Genomic DNA, 19,481 nt, shown 5'->3' with positions numbered 1-19,481 from the left:
ATGAGAAGATGCTGTTGAGCCACTAATATTGAATACAACAGAATGGATTGTCAAGCCATTTCAGAGTTCAGTATCAACCACATTGCTCTATGTCTGGAGTCACATATAGATCAGGCTAGGCAAGAAATGTAGATTATTTTCCCTAAAGTGTAATAATGAAGCAGATTGGTTTCTACAACTATCTAGAGTTTTCACTATAACTGATATTTCATTAATCTAATTTACATTTCCCAACTGTGGTGGTGGAATTTGAACTCATACCTCTGGAATGTTAGACCAGGCCTTTGAGTTACTAAGCCAGTAGAATAAACACTATACTACCGTGCTCATAACTACTGCATAACATCTAATATAACAATGTTACTTCAGGGATTTCTAATATTTTCAATAGCCATTGATTGGGGAAAACAGCTCATGGCTCAGCAAGAGCTAATAAAAAGAAATTATTTAAAAAGAGTTTATTATCATTCTCTGTAAGTGGCAATATTAGTACCCATTGTAAAACAATGATTAAAAACTTGTACTTATGGCTTTTAACATGTAAGAGTTTCTTGCAAATCTTGACTTAAACAGATAGGGTGTAAACTACCTTTCACCATTTCTAAACGAATAAATTTGATTTCATCTCAATCCTCTCTACAGAGCCAGAGTGTATAGTTCAGTGTTAGCTGGCGGACCATACAGCAGAAACAACAGGGTGTGTTCCACTCTGTGTTTGAGCATGAATCTAAGTCCAGTAAGTGTGGAGGAAGTCACACCTTTTGATCACTCCATACTCCAAGCTATATCAAAGTGCTTGATGCCATACCTGAAAGAAATTCATGGCAACACAGATAGCTCTTGCTACAATAGCCACAAAAATTCAGTAAGCATCCTTTAGAGTGCAGCCTTATTGAAACTTTGTCTGGGCCCCTACCTTATCCTCCAAAAATCTCCGCATATACATAGGTGTAAATTTAATCATGACAGTCACCAGGTGGAAATATTTGGTACAAGTTATTGTGCAACTTATACTACTCTTCAAAGATAATTTTTTAATCGATTACCTGATGTATATTTTTTCTATAGATTGTGTAGCTTTTGCTTGGTCTTTGATTTAAGGAGGTTAAGGATGGTATCAAATTAGAAGACATACAATATAGTAAAAATTATTCGTAGGACAGAGGATTCGGAAAGTTTTAAACCCAGCAAAAGTTTACCAAAAACAGAGGGAAAAAATCACTTTTGATTGTAGGTAATATAAAAACAGTCAATAAAAACCAAAAGAATTGCAGATGCTGTAAATCAGAAACAAAATAGAAATTGCTGAAAAAGCTCAACAAGCCTAGCTATGAGGAAGGGTCACTCAAACCAAAGCATTAACTTTGCTTTATCTCCACAGCTGTTGCCAGACCTGCTGAGTTTTTCAAGCAATTTCTGTGTAGTTGGTAAAAAAAAATACTTATTGGCTATGTACTATAATTACACCTGTGCGAATGCTATTCTTTGATGCATTAAAGCTGCATTCCCTGGAACTGAGCTTCTGGTCTCACTGGTGCTAAAAATAATCCAGATATGGAAAGTTACAGAGTGTGCTGTCCAAAAGCAAAATATTGCTGTTTGTTGCATCACAACATGAAAACGGCATTTATAACACTATTATCAAATGCACTTTAGACAGTCATGCTCTCTTGGATGTTATGTACAAGTGTAGCGCTTCTCATCACAAGCTGTTTCATTCTCCCATGCTCAAGGGAAATGGAATTTACTGAGAGGTTATAAATGCAGGAGATATATGATGAAGGTTGGACAGGAATGTTTTGTGAATAAGTAGACAACTCGAAATTAAGTCATTGAATAGTGATCCCAGATGGATGATTGTGGACAATATAATAGAGCTTCCAAACACAAAAGTCCACAGATTCTACCCAAAGGGATAATATAATTCACAGTTGTGCTTTGGAGACTGCTGCTTAAGTAGTCTCATCTCCCACTTCTTGCTTGTGTTAAATAAAATCATGACTATTATCAATGTGGTGGCAGCAATTGAACGGAGACCCCAAGAGCTTACAAGAGGAAATCCAAATTCCAAAGAGCTTAAATGATTGTGGTCTTTATATATTCAACAATATTGAAAATCATTATTACCAGTGTAAGAAAACTTGATGGAATGTATAACTTAAGTGAAGCATGTTTCCCTATAAAATTATGACAACGAATTTGTAATCTATCATGTTTCTGTATTTGCGAATAAAAATTTTACATGAATAATCAAAGTTATGCATGTCTGTTGGAAATGTAATGCATATATAAAGGCAAACCTGCCAGCAGGACGAGACTCATGAGTTTTCAGAAATAAAGTGTTGGGATAGGGGGTGGGGGAGTATTAGTGTTTAATGTATTTATTGCAAAGAGCGTTATTGCAGAGTACAAAGAAAATAGAACAGTATAACAGAGGAACAGGGTCTTTGGCCTACCAACACTGACATATGATGCCTTTCTAAACTAAAATCCTTTTGTCTCTCTGGTTTCTGCATCTGTCTGTTCTCCACATATTCATATATCTGTCAAGATGCCTCTTAAATGTTACTATTGTATCTCTCTCCACCACCTCCACTGGCAACACATTCCAGGTACCTACAATGCTCTGTGCAACCATCATGCCTCCCATATCTCCCTTAATCTTACCCCTTTTATGTTAAGCATGTGACCCCTATTGACTGACACTTCTACTTTGTGAAAAAGATTGGCTACCCTTTCTATTCATGCCTTTCACAATTTCGTAAACTTTCATCAGGTCGCTCCTCATCCTTCAATATTCAAGTGAAAAAAGACCAAGTTTGTCCAATCTCTCCACTTAGCTAATACCCTCAAAATGAGACTACATCCTGGTGAATTGTTTCTGTACCATCTCCAAAGGTTCCATATCCTTCTGGAAGTGTGTCAACCAGAACTGTACACAATATTCCAAGTGTGGCCTAAATAAAGTTCTATACAGCTGCAAAATGACTTGCCAATATTTATACTGTATTCCCCCATCGATGCTTTCTTGACCACCTTACCCATTTGTATTGTCACTTTCAAGAAATTGTGGACCTGTATACCTAGATCCTTCTGTAAGTTGATGCAACTAGGAGTTCTTCCATTTGTTCATATTTCCCTCCTGCATTAGATTTCCCAAAAAGTAAACTTTTAAGTTCTTGTGATGGTTTTTATCATTTTTTGAGGCATTAAAGCCTGGTGTCCATCAAACAAGAGTTATACAGTGATGAGATTGCTGCTGCTTGATTTGGAATTGTAAGCATTTGGGGTAAACTTTGAACCTCTAAGACCGGTCTCAGACTGGTTTTGATAAAGCTACTCGTGGTTTGTTTTGTTTTTGCTTTGTGAAAATTAAGTTGGAGTCACAGAACTAGTTACAGGAAGTACAGAAGATTCTTTGAACCATTTATTCGAAACAAAATCTAACAGGAGATTTAAATACATGGACTTCTCAAAAATCACAAAGCAAAGATTCTTTATTCTGCTGATACCAGGTCATTACAAACATGAAGGGAAATTAATGTCAAACAATGAAGACACTGTGTTTATGTGGGATCAAGTCTGTGGCTTACATTTGCTTGAGGACACCCTTTTTCTGATCCTTCTCCCTTTGAGGCCTCATTCCCCAAGATTCCCTTATCCTCCATTCGACTGACCCAGCTTCCCTACTTGGTGCCCTTCCTCACAATTGCCATCTGTTGCTGGAGGCTTCATTGCACAATGCCTTATGTTTATTTCAAATCATAATTGATAATATTATTTAAGAAGCTTACAGCAACCTTGCTGCAATGCAAAGGTTTTTATACATGGTATATATTTGAAAGACTTAGAAGTGGTAATACTGTAGTCATAGAGTTTTTACAGCTTGCAAAAGGTCACTTTGGCCCATTGTGTGTCTTCAAATCCCCTCTGAACAGCCTGCTCCTTACCTTAAGACATTACTTGATCATTGACCTATCTACCAAAAGGAAATATTTCTCACTATCTACCTATATGTGTACTTCGCAAGTGTGTAAACCTCAATCCAATTTCCCCCTCTGCCTTCTCTGCTCTAAAGAAAACTATCCCAGCCTCTCCAGTCTCTTTTCATAATGATGAATCTCCTCTGCACCCTGTCTAGTGCAATCACATCCCTTCTCTAGTGTGACAATGAGAAATACACACAGTACTCAAGCTGTGGCCTAACTGACATTATATACAGCTAGATCATAACCTCATGCTCTTTTATTCGATGCCTTTTCTAGTAAAGGCAAGTGTTCCATACACTTTCTTAGACACCTTATCTCCTGACCTTCAAGGATCTATTGACATGCACACTAAGGTCCTTCTGATCTTCTATACTTTCTTGGGTCTTTGCATTCAACATGATTACCTTGCCTTGTTAGTCCTCCCAAAACTAATCACTTCAAATTTTTTAGGACTAAGTTTAAGTTGTAGGAGCACACCCTTACTTTTATACTCCATGCCTTTTTTAGTCAAAGTTAATATTACATTTGTTCCAGATGACTTGCTGTATGTCCATGCTAACACTTAATGGTTCGTGTATGAGGATAGCCAAATTGCCCTGTGTACTGCATTTTGTAGTCTCCCTCCATCCTGGAGAACTGGAGGGTAGCCAATGTTGTGCATTTGTCTAAGAAAGGCTAGATGGAGAAGCCTAGGAACTATAGACCTGTGAGTTGGAAAAGTTGGGTAAATTATTGGAAGTGAATCTGAAAGATAGGATTTATATGCATTTGGAGAGGCAAGGACAGATTAGGGATATTCTGCATGATTTTGACCGTGGTAAATTGTGTCCCGCAAACTAACCGAAAGGATTGATGATGGAAGAGCAGTAGACATTGTTTACATGGGCTTTAGTAAAGCCTTTGACAAAGTTCCACATGATAGAATAATTAGTAACGTTAGGTAACATGGGATTCAGGGTGAGTTTGGCAATTGGATACAAAATTGGCTTGATGGTAAGAGACAGAGTGTTGGTGGAGTGTTGTTTTTCGGACTGGAGGCCTATGACCATTGGTGTTCCAGACGATCTATACAGGGACCACTTTTGTTTGTCATTTATATAAATGATTTAGATGAGTATATAGAAGGCATGATTAGTAAGTTTGCAGATGACACCAAAATTTATGGCATAGTGAGCAGTGAAGAAGGTTATCTAAGATTACAAAAAGATCTTGATCAGTTGGGTTAATGGGCTGAATGGTAGATGGAGTTTCATTTAGATAAATGTGAGGTATTGCATTTTGGTAAAACAAGCAAGGGGCAGGACTTATACAATTAAAAGTAGAGCTTAGGGCAGTGTTATAGAACAGAGAGCCCTGGGGGTCAAGTACATAATTCTTTGAAATTTCCATCACATACAGATAGGATGGGTAAGAAGGCATTTAGCATGTTTTCCTTCATTGCTCACATCTTTGAGTATAAGAATTGGGATGATTTGTTGAGGTTGTACAGTGTGTTGCTGAGGCCTCTTCTGGAGTACTGTGTCCAGTCTGGTTGGCCTGTTATAAGAAGAATACTATCAAGTTGGAGAGAGTTCAGAAGAGATTTATTAGGATGTTGCTGGGAATGGAAGGTTTGAGTTATGGGGCCAGGCTGCATAGGTTGGGACACTGGAGAGTAGGAGGTTGAAGGCTGACCATGTAGTGGTTTATAAAATCATGAGGGATAAAGACAAGGCGAATGGCAGATAACTTTCCCTAGGATGGGTATTTCATGAGTAGGGGTCCTATTTTTAAGGTGAGAAGAGAAAGATTTTAAGAAGACATGGGGGCAATTTATTTTTACACAGAAGGAGGAACGTGGATGGAATAAAGTTCCAAAGGAATTGGTGGATAAGGATACGGTTACAATGTTTGATAGACATTTCAATAAGTACATGAATAAGAAATGTTTGGAGGGATATGAGTCCAGTGCAGGCAGGTGGGACTATTTCAGTTTGCGATTATGGTTGGCGTGGACTGGTTGGACTGAAGGGTCTATTTCCACGCTGTATGACTTCTATGACTCTAGGTGACCAAAGGGCAAAATTGAGGTGAAGCGATCGTTTTTAACCAGTGACTGGAAAAACCAAGCAGAGTGTTACATGCTTTTTTGTTGATTGCAAAATGAGACAAAACAATCTGTTAGCATATGTAGCGAAACTGATTACATACATACTTATTTGCAAGTTCTGTGTTATTTCCCTGTTCAAAGAAGAAATGGGTAATTTTGTTGTCAAAGAAGGAGATTTCTCTACTAAAGAACTGTTCAGAAACAGTATAATGAGAGCTTTATGGTCTTTGGACTTTTATGGGAAGGAGGTGCCACTTGCATGCTAATTGAATGTCTCATCTGCAGGGTGAAGTTGACAAATTCTGCAATGGTACCAAGTTTGCTAAAAAGATGTTTTCAGACAAAACATCACTTCACCCGTGCTATGGAATGGTTTGTCTCATTGAAGTGAACCATTTTACTGAGGAGTTTGAAATGGCTGCTTTAAGTTGGTGTATGAAGTGACAATCAAATTAAATTCCTTGCCTGGAAAACAACACAATTAATGGAAGTGGCCATGGTTGTGGGGCTACATTTGTGCTGGATAAGCCATAATTAAAAGGCTCTTGAAGGTGAAGAAATCAAATATTGCCCTTGTGCTTCAAGTACTATCTCTAGGGCAGCATCACTAATGTGGAGACGGGTGACCTCAAATTCCAAGGGTAATATGGTTCAGAATCAAGGACAAGGTGAACATGCTGTCAGTGGTATTGTTTATTTTGTAGGAGTCTGTGGAAAAGATAAGTTGGCGTCAGTAGAAATCAGTCAATTGTCTTTGGATAATCAGCAGAGGTTTTATTGACATTCTCTGTTAGCATGACATGTATCATAACTGATAGAGGAAAGACATTGTGTTCTGTACAGTACAGACGGCTTATTGAAAATCAATTAACATTTAAAGGAGGAATTTTAATATACTTATGCATCAATGTTTGATAATTGTAGACTGAACATTTGCCAACAAAGGGAAGAGTCACAAAAGATTTAATCTTTAATTTTGATTTTCAATTTTGTTTTTTAACTGGTACATTAAGACAGGAATGACTATAGTTCAATGACTATAGCAGCAGACAAGTGCATTGCTTCAGACAAAAAAAAAACTGTAGATGCTGGAATCCAAGGTAGACAAGCAGGAGGCTGGAAGACTGCAGCAGGCCAGGCAACATCTGGAGGAAAGCAGCAGTCAACATTTTGTGTACTGCCCTGCTTCAGGACCTTACCATCCCTTGTATGTACTTATGTAAAGTTTGTTAATGCTCACTTTACATTAGCACACTAAATAGTATTATACATGGTGACCACTGATGTTGTTTTCAATATTTTTCCAGATTGAAAAAATAGATGATCCTATTCTCTTGGATTTACGACAATTATGAAGATGAAAGCATCTTCCCAACGTCCACTCTGTCCTGGCCATTCTGTATTCTGAAAGTTTCGATTAGATACCCCATCCTTCTGAACTCGAATGAATACAGTCCCATAGTCCTCAAACATTCCTCATATGTTAAGATTTCCATTCTGGAAACCATTCTCGTGAATCTCCTCTGACCTGGCTCCAGGGCCAGTACATCCTTCCCGAGACATGGGGCCCAAAACTGCATTTAATACTCCAAATGTGGCCTGGCCAGAGCCTTATAAAGCATCAGTAGTAGATCCTGCTTTTATATTCAAGTCCTCTCAAAGTAAATGCCAACATTGCATTTGCCTTCTGGATTACTGACCCAACCTGCAAGTTTACCTTGAAAGAATCCTGGACCAGAACTCCCAAGTCTCTTTGCACTTCAGATTTCTGAATTTTCTCCCCATTTAGAAAATAGTCCATGCTTTTATTCTTCTTACCAAAGTGCATGACTTCACACTTTCCCACATTGTACTCCATCTGCCACTTCTTTGCCCACTTTCCTAACCTGTCCAAGTCCTTCTGCAGCGTCGCCACATCCTCAATACTACCTGTCCTTCCACCTATCTATATATCATCAGCAAACTTAGCCATAATGCCAATAGTTCCTTCATCTAGATTATTAATGTACAAAATGAAAAGTTGTGGTCCCAGCACTGACCCTTGCAGAACATGACATTTCACCGGCTGCCATCCTGAGAAAGACCCCTTTATCCCCACATTCTGTTTTCATCCAGACAGCCAATCTTCTATCCATGATAGCACCTTGCCTCTAACACCGTGGATCTTTATCCTACTCAGCAGCCTCCTTTATGGCACCTTATCATAAGGCTTTCTTGAAGTCCAGGTAGATAACATCCATTGGCTCTCCTTGGTCTACCCTGCTCGTTACTTCCACAAATAATCCTAGCAGATTTGTTAGCCATGACCTCCCTTTGATGAAACCATGCTGACTTTGCCCTATTTTACTATACATCTCCAAGTATTTGGAAATCTCATCCTTTACAATGAAGTCCAAAATCTTACCCACGACCGAGTTTAGGCTAATCGGTCTGTAATTTTCCATCTTTTGCCTTACTCCCTTTTTAAACAGGGGTGTCATGTTAGTGATTTTCCAGTCCTCTGGGCCCGTGCCTGACTGTAGCGATTCCTGAAAGATCACCACTAACACTTCCACTATCTCTTCAGCTATCTCTTTTAGAACTCTAGGGGTAGGCAATCTGGTCCAGGTGATTTGTCCACCTTCAGGCCAATCAGTTTTATAGCATTTTTTCCTTGGTGATGGCCACCATACTCATCTCCGCCCCGACACTCTTGAATTGTTCAGATATTACTCATGTCTTCCACAGTGAAGACTGACACAAAGTAATTATTCAGTTCCTCAGTCATTTCCTTGCTCCCCACTACTATCTCTCCACTGTCATTTTTCAGTGGTCCAACGTCCACTTTTGCCTCTCTTTTGCCCTTTATATACCTTAAGAAACTCTTACAGTCTTCAGTTATATGACTGGATAGCTTACTCTCATATTTAAACTTCTCCCTCCTTATTTCTTTTTATGCTGCCCTCTGTTGGTCTTTGAGAGCTTCCCAGTCCTCTGCTTTCCCATGGCCCTTTGCCACATTATATGCTTTTTCTTTTGCTTTTACGCTATCCCTGACTTCCTTAGTCAGCCATTGTTACCTCATCCTCCCTGTATCATGCATTTTTTTAAACGAAAGAGTAAGTTAATTCACCTCTAGATTCAGTTCCTATTTCTTGTTACCGGATCTCAACCACATCTGTAGCTTTCTTCAGTAATTGAGCCTGAAGATGAATCAGCTGGAATGCCTGAGGGCTATAACTGACCACATGGTAAATGTATTGAGAAGCTTAATAGCTGCAAACAGAATGAGGTCCTCTGCTCAATAGTCTGATAAACAGTTGTGCTCCAGGCCTACATTAAAGATGGCCACTTTGGTAAATTACCCTCAGGTATTAATTCAGCCTATGGTACACATGATATCCTAACTCTTATACTCAGTTCTCTGACCAATAAAGGCACGTATGCCAAACAGCTTCTTTACCACCCTATCTACTTGCTTGGCCACTTTCAGGGAGCTATTGAACCCCAAGATCTCTCTGTACATCCCTTTGTTTCCTCATCTACATTTTCCAGTCTTGCTTGCTCAATTTGAGTAAATTGTGTGTTGATTATGCCTTTGGTAAAAGAGCATAGTCATGATCAAAGCAGGTCTCATGGTACAGTGATAATGTACTTACCCCGTACCATCAAAGGCCAGGTGTAAATTCCATTTGTTTCAGAGCTGTGTCAGAACATTAAAATACTGTCCATAATCAGAAGCCTCTGCATTCCTTTCTTCCGTACAGCCATTAGTGCTTTCTGGGGTAGTCAAACGCTGCCCTTCTCTCCCATTGCTCTGCTGTCCCCTCCTGGTCCACCCACTATGATGCAACAGGCAATAAAGCACAACAACATCTCTACTTCCTCAGGAGGCTAAGGAAATTCAGCATGTCCATAAAGACTCTTACCAATTTTTATATATGTGCCATAGACAGCATTCTATCTGGATGCATTACAGCTTTGTATGACAACTGCTTTGCCCAGGTAACTATAGAGTTGTGAACACAGCAAAGTCCATCATGCAAGTTAGCCTTCCATCCATTCACTCCCTCCATACTTCTTGCTGCCTCAGAAAGGCAGTCAACATTATCAAAGACCCCCTCCCAACCAGGTTATAATCTCTTCCAATTTCTTCCACCAGGCAGAAAATACAAAATCTTAAACACACATGCCAACAAATTCAAAAACAACTTCTTCCACACACTTATTAGATTTCTAAATGACTTCTCAAATTTCAAATTTAATATTGACCTCGCTCCTTATGCACCTTCTCTGTAGCCTCAACATTGTATTCATTGCTCTGTTCTATTACCCTTATACACTTTGTATGGTATCATATTTGTGCTGCATGCAAAACAAAACTTTTTGCCCTACCTAGGTCCATGTGACAATAATAAATCAAATCATTGACTCAGTGTCCCCACCCTCTTTTTCCCTGCTGTGGATGGGGCTGTAGCTCAGGCCCAGTGATAAATTGCTTTTCCAGAACGATGGTCAATGGGACAGGTGTCTGTGTCCCACATCAGCCATTTCACCAGAATGCTCTAATTGGCTGGTCAGACTGCATACAAGGTGGACTGGAGGGAATTTTTTGGAAGGTAAGTGGTGACAAAGAGTCTGCAGAGGGATATCGACAGGTTAAACAAGTGGGCAAAATTGCATGACCTTTGTTGAAACCCCCACTAACAACTTTCTGGAGTTTATCACTGACCAGAAGCTGAACAAGACTGGCCATAAATTCAATGGTTATAAGAGCAGATTATAGGCTAGGAATTCTATGGCAGGTCATACATTGCCTGTCTTCCCAAAACCTGTCCACCATATACACGATGCTAGTCAGGACTATGATGGAACACTCTCCATTTGCCTGGATGAGTGCTGTTCCATCAATGCTCAGGAAGCTCAACAGCATCTAGAACAAAATAACCTGCCTGATTTGCACCCTATTCACCATTTCTGACGTTCAACCCCTTCACCAAATGAATATACAACTATATTAATTAGTGGCAGGAGTTTGTCACCAGTCTCTCCTAGATTGCATGATCATTCAATTAGATCACAGCTGATCTCATGTGGCCTCAATTCCTCATTCCCAGCCACCCTCAGTAACCTTTTACTCCCATTTTATTTAATTACCAATCCACAGGGTGAGCATTCTGGAAAAGCAATATAACACTGGGCCTGAGCTGGAGCCCCATCCAGAGAAGGGAAAAACAGGGTGGGGACACAGTGAATGATTTGATTTATTATTGTCACATGGACCTAGGTACAGTGAAAAGATTTGCTCCGTGTGCAACACAGGTAGATGATACCGTACAAAGTGTATAAGGGCATAAACACCAATCTGTGCAAGATGTGTTGCAGTAACTCATCAAGTGGAAGCAAGGTAGAGCAGAGATCACTTGACTATGACACTCCACAATTATACAAATACATTTCTCTAAACGTCTTTTTTATAATAAGAATTTGGGTGCACTTTCATTTGCAATTAAAATTTACTCAATGTATGTGGAAAATAATTTAAATTATAATTTCAGTACATGCCAGTTTGTTAATTCTAGTCAGTGACTTAAATTATTTGCATTGCATACATCATGTTTAAATAGTGCAGCTCTTCCAAGGGTAGACATGCACGTGTCATTTGGCTGTTCATCTGGTATCTGGCCATTCCTGGAGTAATATTCTATCACTGGGGAGTGAAATTCCTGCGGTAATGCTGTTACTGTGGTAACTGTTACTATTTTTCCATTGCCCTTATTGGTGAATGCTGGATGTCTCAGTCTGAATGGTTATTCATAACTCTGTGTAGTTGATGAAATCATATCTTCCTTGTCAACTGCCTGCAGTGAAGGAGCAGACAAAACTTAGTCTTTCAAGTTCACCATGTAATGGTGAGGTGGAAACTACTCTCCACACATTGCAAGGTACTATATTGGCTGACTCTTGTTGAGAGTGTTGAATGTTTGTACTCTGGCTCTCAAATGCTCACCTTTGGCAATGATTTAGCTGTCTTACCTGCAAATTTTAGCTTTATGTCATTTCACTTTGATTTTGTCATTCACTCCTACTATTACTTCCAGCATCAGTAGTTTTGTTGTTACTGGAAGTCTTTGTTGGGTATAGTAATGACATTAGTTGTTAGACTGGGCAACTTTCCATGCCTTAAGTACAGATATTTTGCTACTCTAGGATTGCATTACACAAGTCTCTGCTGGATTTGCTTCATATTTTTATATGATAACTGTGGGGATTTTCACTACTACCTAACCATTTACATTTGTATGGCGGTGATGTGTGGTGCTAGGTTTCTCAGTTTTTTGTGAAACAACTGAATTATTCACTCATGAATTGAGGGGCATTGTTATTCAAAGCAATGAGTGGACTGCTGTCCCACTGAAGTAAACTGTCAGCCTCACCGGTGGTGACTGACTTCAACTGGTCTAACTCTTACCAGTCAGGGGTCAATAGGGACAAGATTAATTAAAATGTTAAATCATTCTACCTGATATGGTTTCTTGGTTAAAACACCTCTCCTGAGCATTTTCCAATATGTTAACCCATGTGACATATATCACAAAGACAGGGCTCTTGTTGAGACAGACATCTTGAAGTTTGCTAACAACACTATTTACATTATCACAATATCTCAGACCTATACATACTCAGCATTCTGTGTTTACTACACAGTGATTACTGGTGCTGCTGCTATAGCAATAGTTGCTACAGACAAAGAGATTACCTTTATGGTGGAACATCACATGTCATACTGTCATCTGCCTTAAACATACACTGCCTCTCTGGTTTGGAATCTATATAATATTACAACATCTATCCTTTTTTCTTTTAGAGAATGGGAGCCCTTTTCTGTTAAAGTACATGATACATATAGATATTTGGCAGAATCTTACAGGGGTCTAAGAGGCATGGGCATTTGCAAGATTTGTGGCAGAAGCAGGCAACAAATATGTTGAGGGCCACCTTGACATCTGAAGCAACTCACACCATCTTGTAGTTGCCAATTGACAGCCATTATTGATTCTTAAATATCTTGTTAACAGCCAAACTCACCTCATCAAATCCAGCCTCTCAACTTAGCAAACTCGTCAAACAAGCCCAAAGTTGGGAAAACTCAGAAAGGAAACCAGAGTGAACACTTGGTCGACTCACCTCACTGTTATCTTGGAATGAAACCCAGGTTGGAAACCAGGTAAAGACATCTCAGACACATTCTGTAGAAACCAGCCACATACACCCATGGCCATAGCCTATAAGAACACTTATCACACATCTCTGATCCAGTTATAGGGTGCTTCTTCACTTCAGTTCCAACAGCAGCTGACTGTAATGCCCCAGCAAGAATACTGTGCACTCAAGGACACACAGCCAGATCATGGACTGGACCAGGCTGCAAGTCCAACCTCTTCACTCTGAGTCTATCCTAGCCTCTACCTAACTGTGAGACTAACTGCGTAGTTACAGAATCGCTGCCTCACATTGCCTTACCTTAACCTTTAGAGCTGTGGCCCCTGAGCCCGATATGCCATGCTCAGATTACTGCTGTATTTCTGTGCTGTTTAGCACAGGTACACGACCAAGAAGTTTGTCATAGACGTTGTAGACAATAGTGACAGTGGTAGAGCAAGAGTCTCGGTGGGAAGTGGGTACAATGGCAGAGGTTGTCTGGTATCAGAGAGAAGAAAACGGTATTAACGTGAGTAAATTGGAGAAGGACAATGACTTTGTTCCTCCTGGCAGCTTTAAATTCCTGAGTTAAACATGGATGGTGTGTCTTTCACTGAGAGTCTCCTCCTCTTTGTGTTGTATCCTTTTATGATTTTGCAATTACTCCTTAAATAAATGCAACAACATCTGTGCTAACATGTCCTTTTAACCTAATTTCACAGTTCAATTCTGTCTTCATGGCCTCACAATTGATTACTTAACTTTAAAACATTGTTCCCAGGTCCCCACTACTTTCTATCAAGTTGAATGCAAACTTCAATCATATTATCATCACTACTACCTATCGGCTCCTTTGCTATGAGGTCAATAATTAATTAATTTTGTCTCATTGCACTCCTGCCAGAACGAATATAATTTGCTCTCCAGTTGGCTATGTAGTATGTGGCTGCAAGAAGCTGTCCTGCAAACATTCTATAATCTCATTTTCCATTTGTCCGATTTATTAGAATTTAAGATGGTGGCGCCAGCACAGTAGATAGTGTTCAGGCTCCTGAGCCTGTCTGCTCTAGTTGGACCTTTCTATCTCCTTTTTTCGTCTTTTTCTTTCTTTTTTTCTCTTTTCTTCATCTGACATCACAGGGAAGCCAGAGCGGTGTCAGCAGGGTGTTGTCTGCAGCGACAGTGGTGCCTGGAGCAAGGATTCTTTGCTGCGGTAGGCCCAGAGAATGGACTCGGGGTCTCAGTGCATCTTTGGCTGCAGTGGTGATGGTGCCTGGAGTGGAGACTCCTGGCTGTGGTAGGCCCAGGCCATAGACTAGGGGACTCGGTGGGTCTTTGGCTGCTGTCCTGAAGCTGTCTGGACTGCAGCAGCCCTAAAGCATGGGTTTGTGGCAGGGTCATCATTGCTGTCCCCAGAGCAGAGACTCCTTGAGGCCAAGGACACCTTGCAGAGACTTCACAGAAATCCTGAAGCTGTGTTTGAAGATTCCTTGTACAGAAGATGAACTCTATTTATAGAACATAGAACATAGAACATAGAACAGTACAGCACAGAACAGGCCCTTCAGCCCACAATGTTGTGCTGACCATTGATCCTCATGTATGCACCCTCAAATTTCTGTGACCATATACATGTCCAGCAGTCTCTTAAATGACCCCAATGACCTTGCTTCCACAACTGCTGCTGGCAACGCATTCCATGCTCTCACAACTCTCTGCGTAAAGAACCTGCCTCTATTTATGGAATTTCTTTTGGTAACTCAAAATGATGCTGGATTGTGGTGACAAAACACATTTTACTGTATCGTTCTAGATATACGTGACAATAAATAACTCACTCACTCAAATTAAAATCACAGATGATGATTGTTGTTTGTTTTGCCTGTAATCTTCATTGCATATGTTGTGATTTTCTTTCTCTCTATAGAATGATTGTTGGATTCCAACTTCAAACCAGTATCCATGGCTATAGAATTCCATATACTGTTGTAGAATTAATCATATATACTTGATAGGTCATTCATATAGTGATTAAGTGGGCACTGTTTTGAATCATGACAGGAAATGTTAATCAGCCACAATGTTACAGGCGACTGGCATTACATTGATGTCTCTAAGTCCTCCTTTGAGGCCACATCCCAACATGGACAAAAATCCTAAATCCAGAGGTGAAGGGAGAGTGATAGTCCTTGACATCAAGGCTATAATTGATCAAATGTGGCATCGAGGACCCCAAGCAAAATTGGACTCAATGGAAGTCAGGAAGAAAATGTTCCACTGGCTTAAGTCATACCTAGCACATAAAAAGATGATTGTGGCTGCAGGAGGTCAGTCATCTCAGGTCCAGGACATCTCTGCAGGACACCACTGTGCCTCAGTGGTTGGCACTGCTGCCTCATTCTGCTAGGGACCCAGGTTCACTGTCTGTGTGGAGTTTGCACGTTTTCCCTGTGTCTGCATGGAATTCTTTTGGGTACTTCCACAGTCCAAAGGTGTGCAGGTTAAGTGGATTAGCCATGGGAAATGTGGTGTTACAGGGGCAGGGTAGGGGGTGGGTCTGCATGTGATGCTCTTTGGAGGGACACTGTGGACTCAATGGGCTAAATGGCCTGCTTCTGAAATGTAGGGATTCTATGATTCTACTACTCTACCCTGGGGAAAAGACCTTGGCTATTCATCTTATCCATGCCCCTCTTGATTTTATAAACCTCTATAAGATCACCCCTTTGCCTCCAATATTCCAGGGAAAAAAGACAAGGCCTATTCAGCTTCCCCCCAATTGCTTAAACCCTCCAATCCCAGTAACTATTTTCTGCACCCTCTCAAGTTTGACAACATCCTTCTGATAGAAGGGCGACCAGAATTTTATCCTAAAAATGGCCTCACAATTGCCCTGTATCACCTCAACATGATGTCCCAACTCCTACATTTAGTGCGCTGACCAATGAAGGCAAGGGTTTCAAATGCCTTCTTCACTACCCTATCTACCTCTGACACAATTTTCAAGGATCTAAGCACCTCCAATCCTAGGTCCCGTGTCCAGCAACACCGCCCAGGGCTACCATTAACTGCGTACATCCTGCCCTCGTTTGCCTCACCAAAATGCAACATCTTTCATTTATCTAAATTAAACTCAATTTGTCAATCCTCAGCCCAATAGCCAATCTGATCAAGACCTTGTTGTACTATGAAATAAACTTCTTTGCTATCCGCCATCCCACCAGTTTTCATGTCATCTGCAAACTTACCAGCCATGCCTCTTACATCCTCATTCAAGTCATTACCATAAATGATGAAAAGCAGTGAACCTAGTACCAATCCTTACGGCACACCATTGGTCACAGGCCTCCAGCCCAGAAAATAACCCTGTAACACCACACACTGTCTCCTACCATCAAGCCAATTTTGTAATGATGGATCCCATGTGATCTAACCTTAGTAAACAGTTTACCATGCAGAACTTTGTCAAATGTCTTGCTAAAGTCCATAGAGACATCTACCACTCTGCCTTCATGAATGTTCTTAGTAATCTCCTCAAAAAATCTCAATCAACTTAGTGAAACACAATTTCCCACAAATAAAGCCATGCTGACTATCCCTAGTCAGTTCTTGCCTTTCCAAATGCATGCATATCCTGTCTCTCAGAACAATTTACCCACTGCTGACATCGGGCTCACTAGTCTATAGTTCCCTGGCTTCTCCTTACAACCTTTCTTAAATAATAACACAATATTAGCCAACCATTAGTTTGCCAGCACCCTCACTGGTGGCTGTTAATGACACAAATATCTCAGCAAGGGGCCTGGCAATCTTTCCCCTAGCTTCCTATAAAGTTCTTCTAAACACGTGATCATGTCCAAGTATTCATCTACCTTTTTGCATTCTAAGACCTCTAGCACCTCCTCTTCTGTCATAGGGACTCTTTTCAAGACAATTTATTTCCTCAGGTCCCCTTGCTTCCATATCCCTCTCCACAGTAAATACTGACACAAAATATTTGTTTAGTATTTCATCAACTTCCTGTGGTTCCACACATAGACAGCTTTGTTGATCTTTGAGGAACCCTATTTTCTCTCTAGTTATTGTTTTGCCCTTAATGTAATGGACTGTAGTGGTTCAAGGTGGGTAGCTCATTGTTATCTTCTCAAGGGAAGCTAGGGATGGGCAATAAATGCTGGCTCATTCAGCGATGTCCACATGCCTTGAATGAATGTTTAAAAAGATGATGGAAATTGAATATTTTTAACATATTTTTACCGCTATCACACTGCAGAGATCAACACTTAGTCCTGGATGAACACAGCAGGCCAAGCAGCATCTCAGGAGCACAAAAGCTGACGTTTCGGGCCTAGACCCTTCATCCTATCAGAGATAATGGGAACTGCAGATGCTGGAGATTCCAAGATAATAAAATGTGAGGCTGGATGAACACAGCAGGCCAAGCAGCATCTCAGGAGCACAAAAGCTGACGTTTCGGGCCTAGGCCCGAAACGTCAGCTTTTGTGCTCCTGAGATGCTGCTTGGCCTGCTGTGTTCATCCAGCCTCACATTTTATTATCTTGGAATCTCCAGCATCTGCAGTTCCCATTATCTCTAACACTTAGTCCTTCAATGTTGCGTGACTAACAATTATACAATGAATCTCAAGTGCTAGGTTGGTTAATGTGGAATGTCTTTGGTTTCCCATTGAACTTTTTTGCGTTTTTTTTTCTTGTCTTACAAGACTGCGAGAACTTGACCAGTTGCTGAGGAAAGAACCACAATCATATTATCAGCTCTCACATAACTCATATGCATCTTAGTTTATCTCTCTACCTATATAATGACCATACCAGGGATAGAAGCTGAACCAACACTGCCCTCCCCAAAGATTTGCAATAAGCCATTTGCTGTGATTTGAAACTTGCAAATTGCAAAGCTAATTTTGGGATTAAATTGAATCTGGATAAATATTGTATTGTTGCAAATGAAAATGGGTTCCATATTAGGAAGAAGATCATCGTATTCTACAAGAGGCAACTGGGGCTTTATCCACACTATACAAAAAAAGGGGATCCCAATGAATGGTGAACTTGTCCAGAATGCCAGTCTAGACAGACACCTCAATGTAGCAGCTGAGAACATTAACAGATTAATGGATCAAGGCTTCAGTGCTCTCTTGGGTCCGCAACTGGGGTTTTATCTACAGGAAAAAGTTAATAGAGGTGGAAAGAAGCAAACAGTCTGATTTAACTGAACATGATATTCTCCACAATGTCATAAATAATTATGAAACTGCTGCAAAGTGTTTTATGAGAGATACACTAAAACTAGGGCATACAAAGAGACAAAGAGGTTGCTGGGGCCTCTAAAATATCCAGACTGCTTTAATTACTTTTAAAAAATTGACTTATTACACAGGTCAATGCCTAAAAGCTGACAGCATTCAAAGTAATAAGTTGGTATGATTCTGGAATCACAATGCCTAAATCCCAGTGTCTTCATTCGTCAGAGCGTTGCAAACTCAAATGACATTCCAACGTTTACCCACTGTAGGGTGAAGGAAACATTCCATGTTGCAGCCTGTGGCCAATCAAGTGAAGCCCACCCTGTTTTGGTTTAAGCGAAATATTCATACAGACAAAACCTTGATTCCTGTCTGAGGTAAACATCACATATTCCTGTTGGATAAGGTTATGTTTCAAAAGAAGTTAATGCTCTTTTTACATTGGATGTGTTCTGCTGATTCACCCATTCTATTGGTGTCATACAGCCTGTAGGTGGAGGCAAGGAGTTCTATTCCAGCTGTCAACAACAGCATAAGTATCTATACCAGCTCCCTTAGATCCGAGTTATTATGCCTGACTAGAATGCATTTGTGGTAATTGTTACGGTGTAATAAGCCATTTTGTCACTGAAGAATATCTTTCCTCTTGATGACCTACCATCATGTATCCTATGCCACTACTCATTAGAAAGGTCCAAGGCAAAGCAGACAAAAGAGCAAGTGCAGAGAATGCTGGAGAGACTCAATAGGTCTGGCAGCTTCTGTGCAATAAGAATTGGTGTTAATTTTGAAAGTCTGATATGACTGTTCTTCAGAATTTAAAGACGAAGGGTTGGTGGCAGTGATCTCTCTCAAACAACTCTTACTCTGAGTTGCAGACTGGCAGAAAACAAGCTACCACATCCAGCGACCAGGGTGGCACAGTAGCTCAGTGGTTAGCACTGCTGCCTTACAG

General features: G+C 40.3%; 1 pseudogene; it reads left to right on the top strand.

Annotated features, from left to right (window-relative positions):
* Nucleotides 1-10,568: 10,568 nt before the first annotated feature.
* Nucleotides 10,569-18,907, top strand: LOC132210193 (hyaluronidase-2-like; annotated as a pseudogene).
* Nucleotides 18,908-19,481: the final 574 nt, after the last annotated feature.

Source organism: Stegostoma tigrinum, chromosome 11 (assembly GCF_030684315.1).
Source record: "Stegostoma tigrinum isolate sSteTig4 chromosome 11, sSteTig4.hap1, whole genome shotgun sequence".
Taxonomy (NCBI): Eukaryota; Metazoa; Chordata; class Chondrichthyes; order Orectolobiformes; family Stegostomatidae; genus Stegostoma; species Stegostoma tigrinum.
This window is presented reverse-complemented; position numbering and strand designations above follow the sequence as displayed.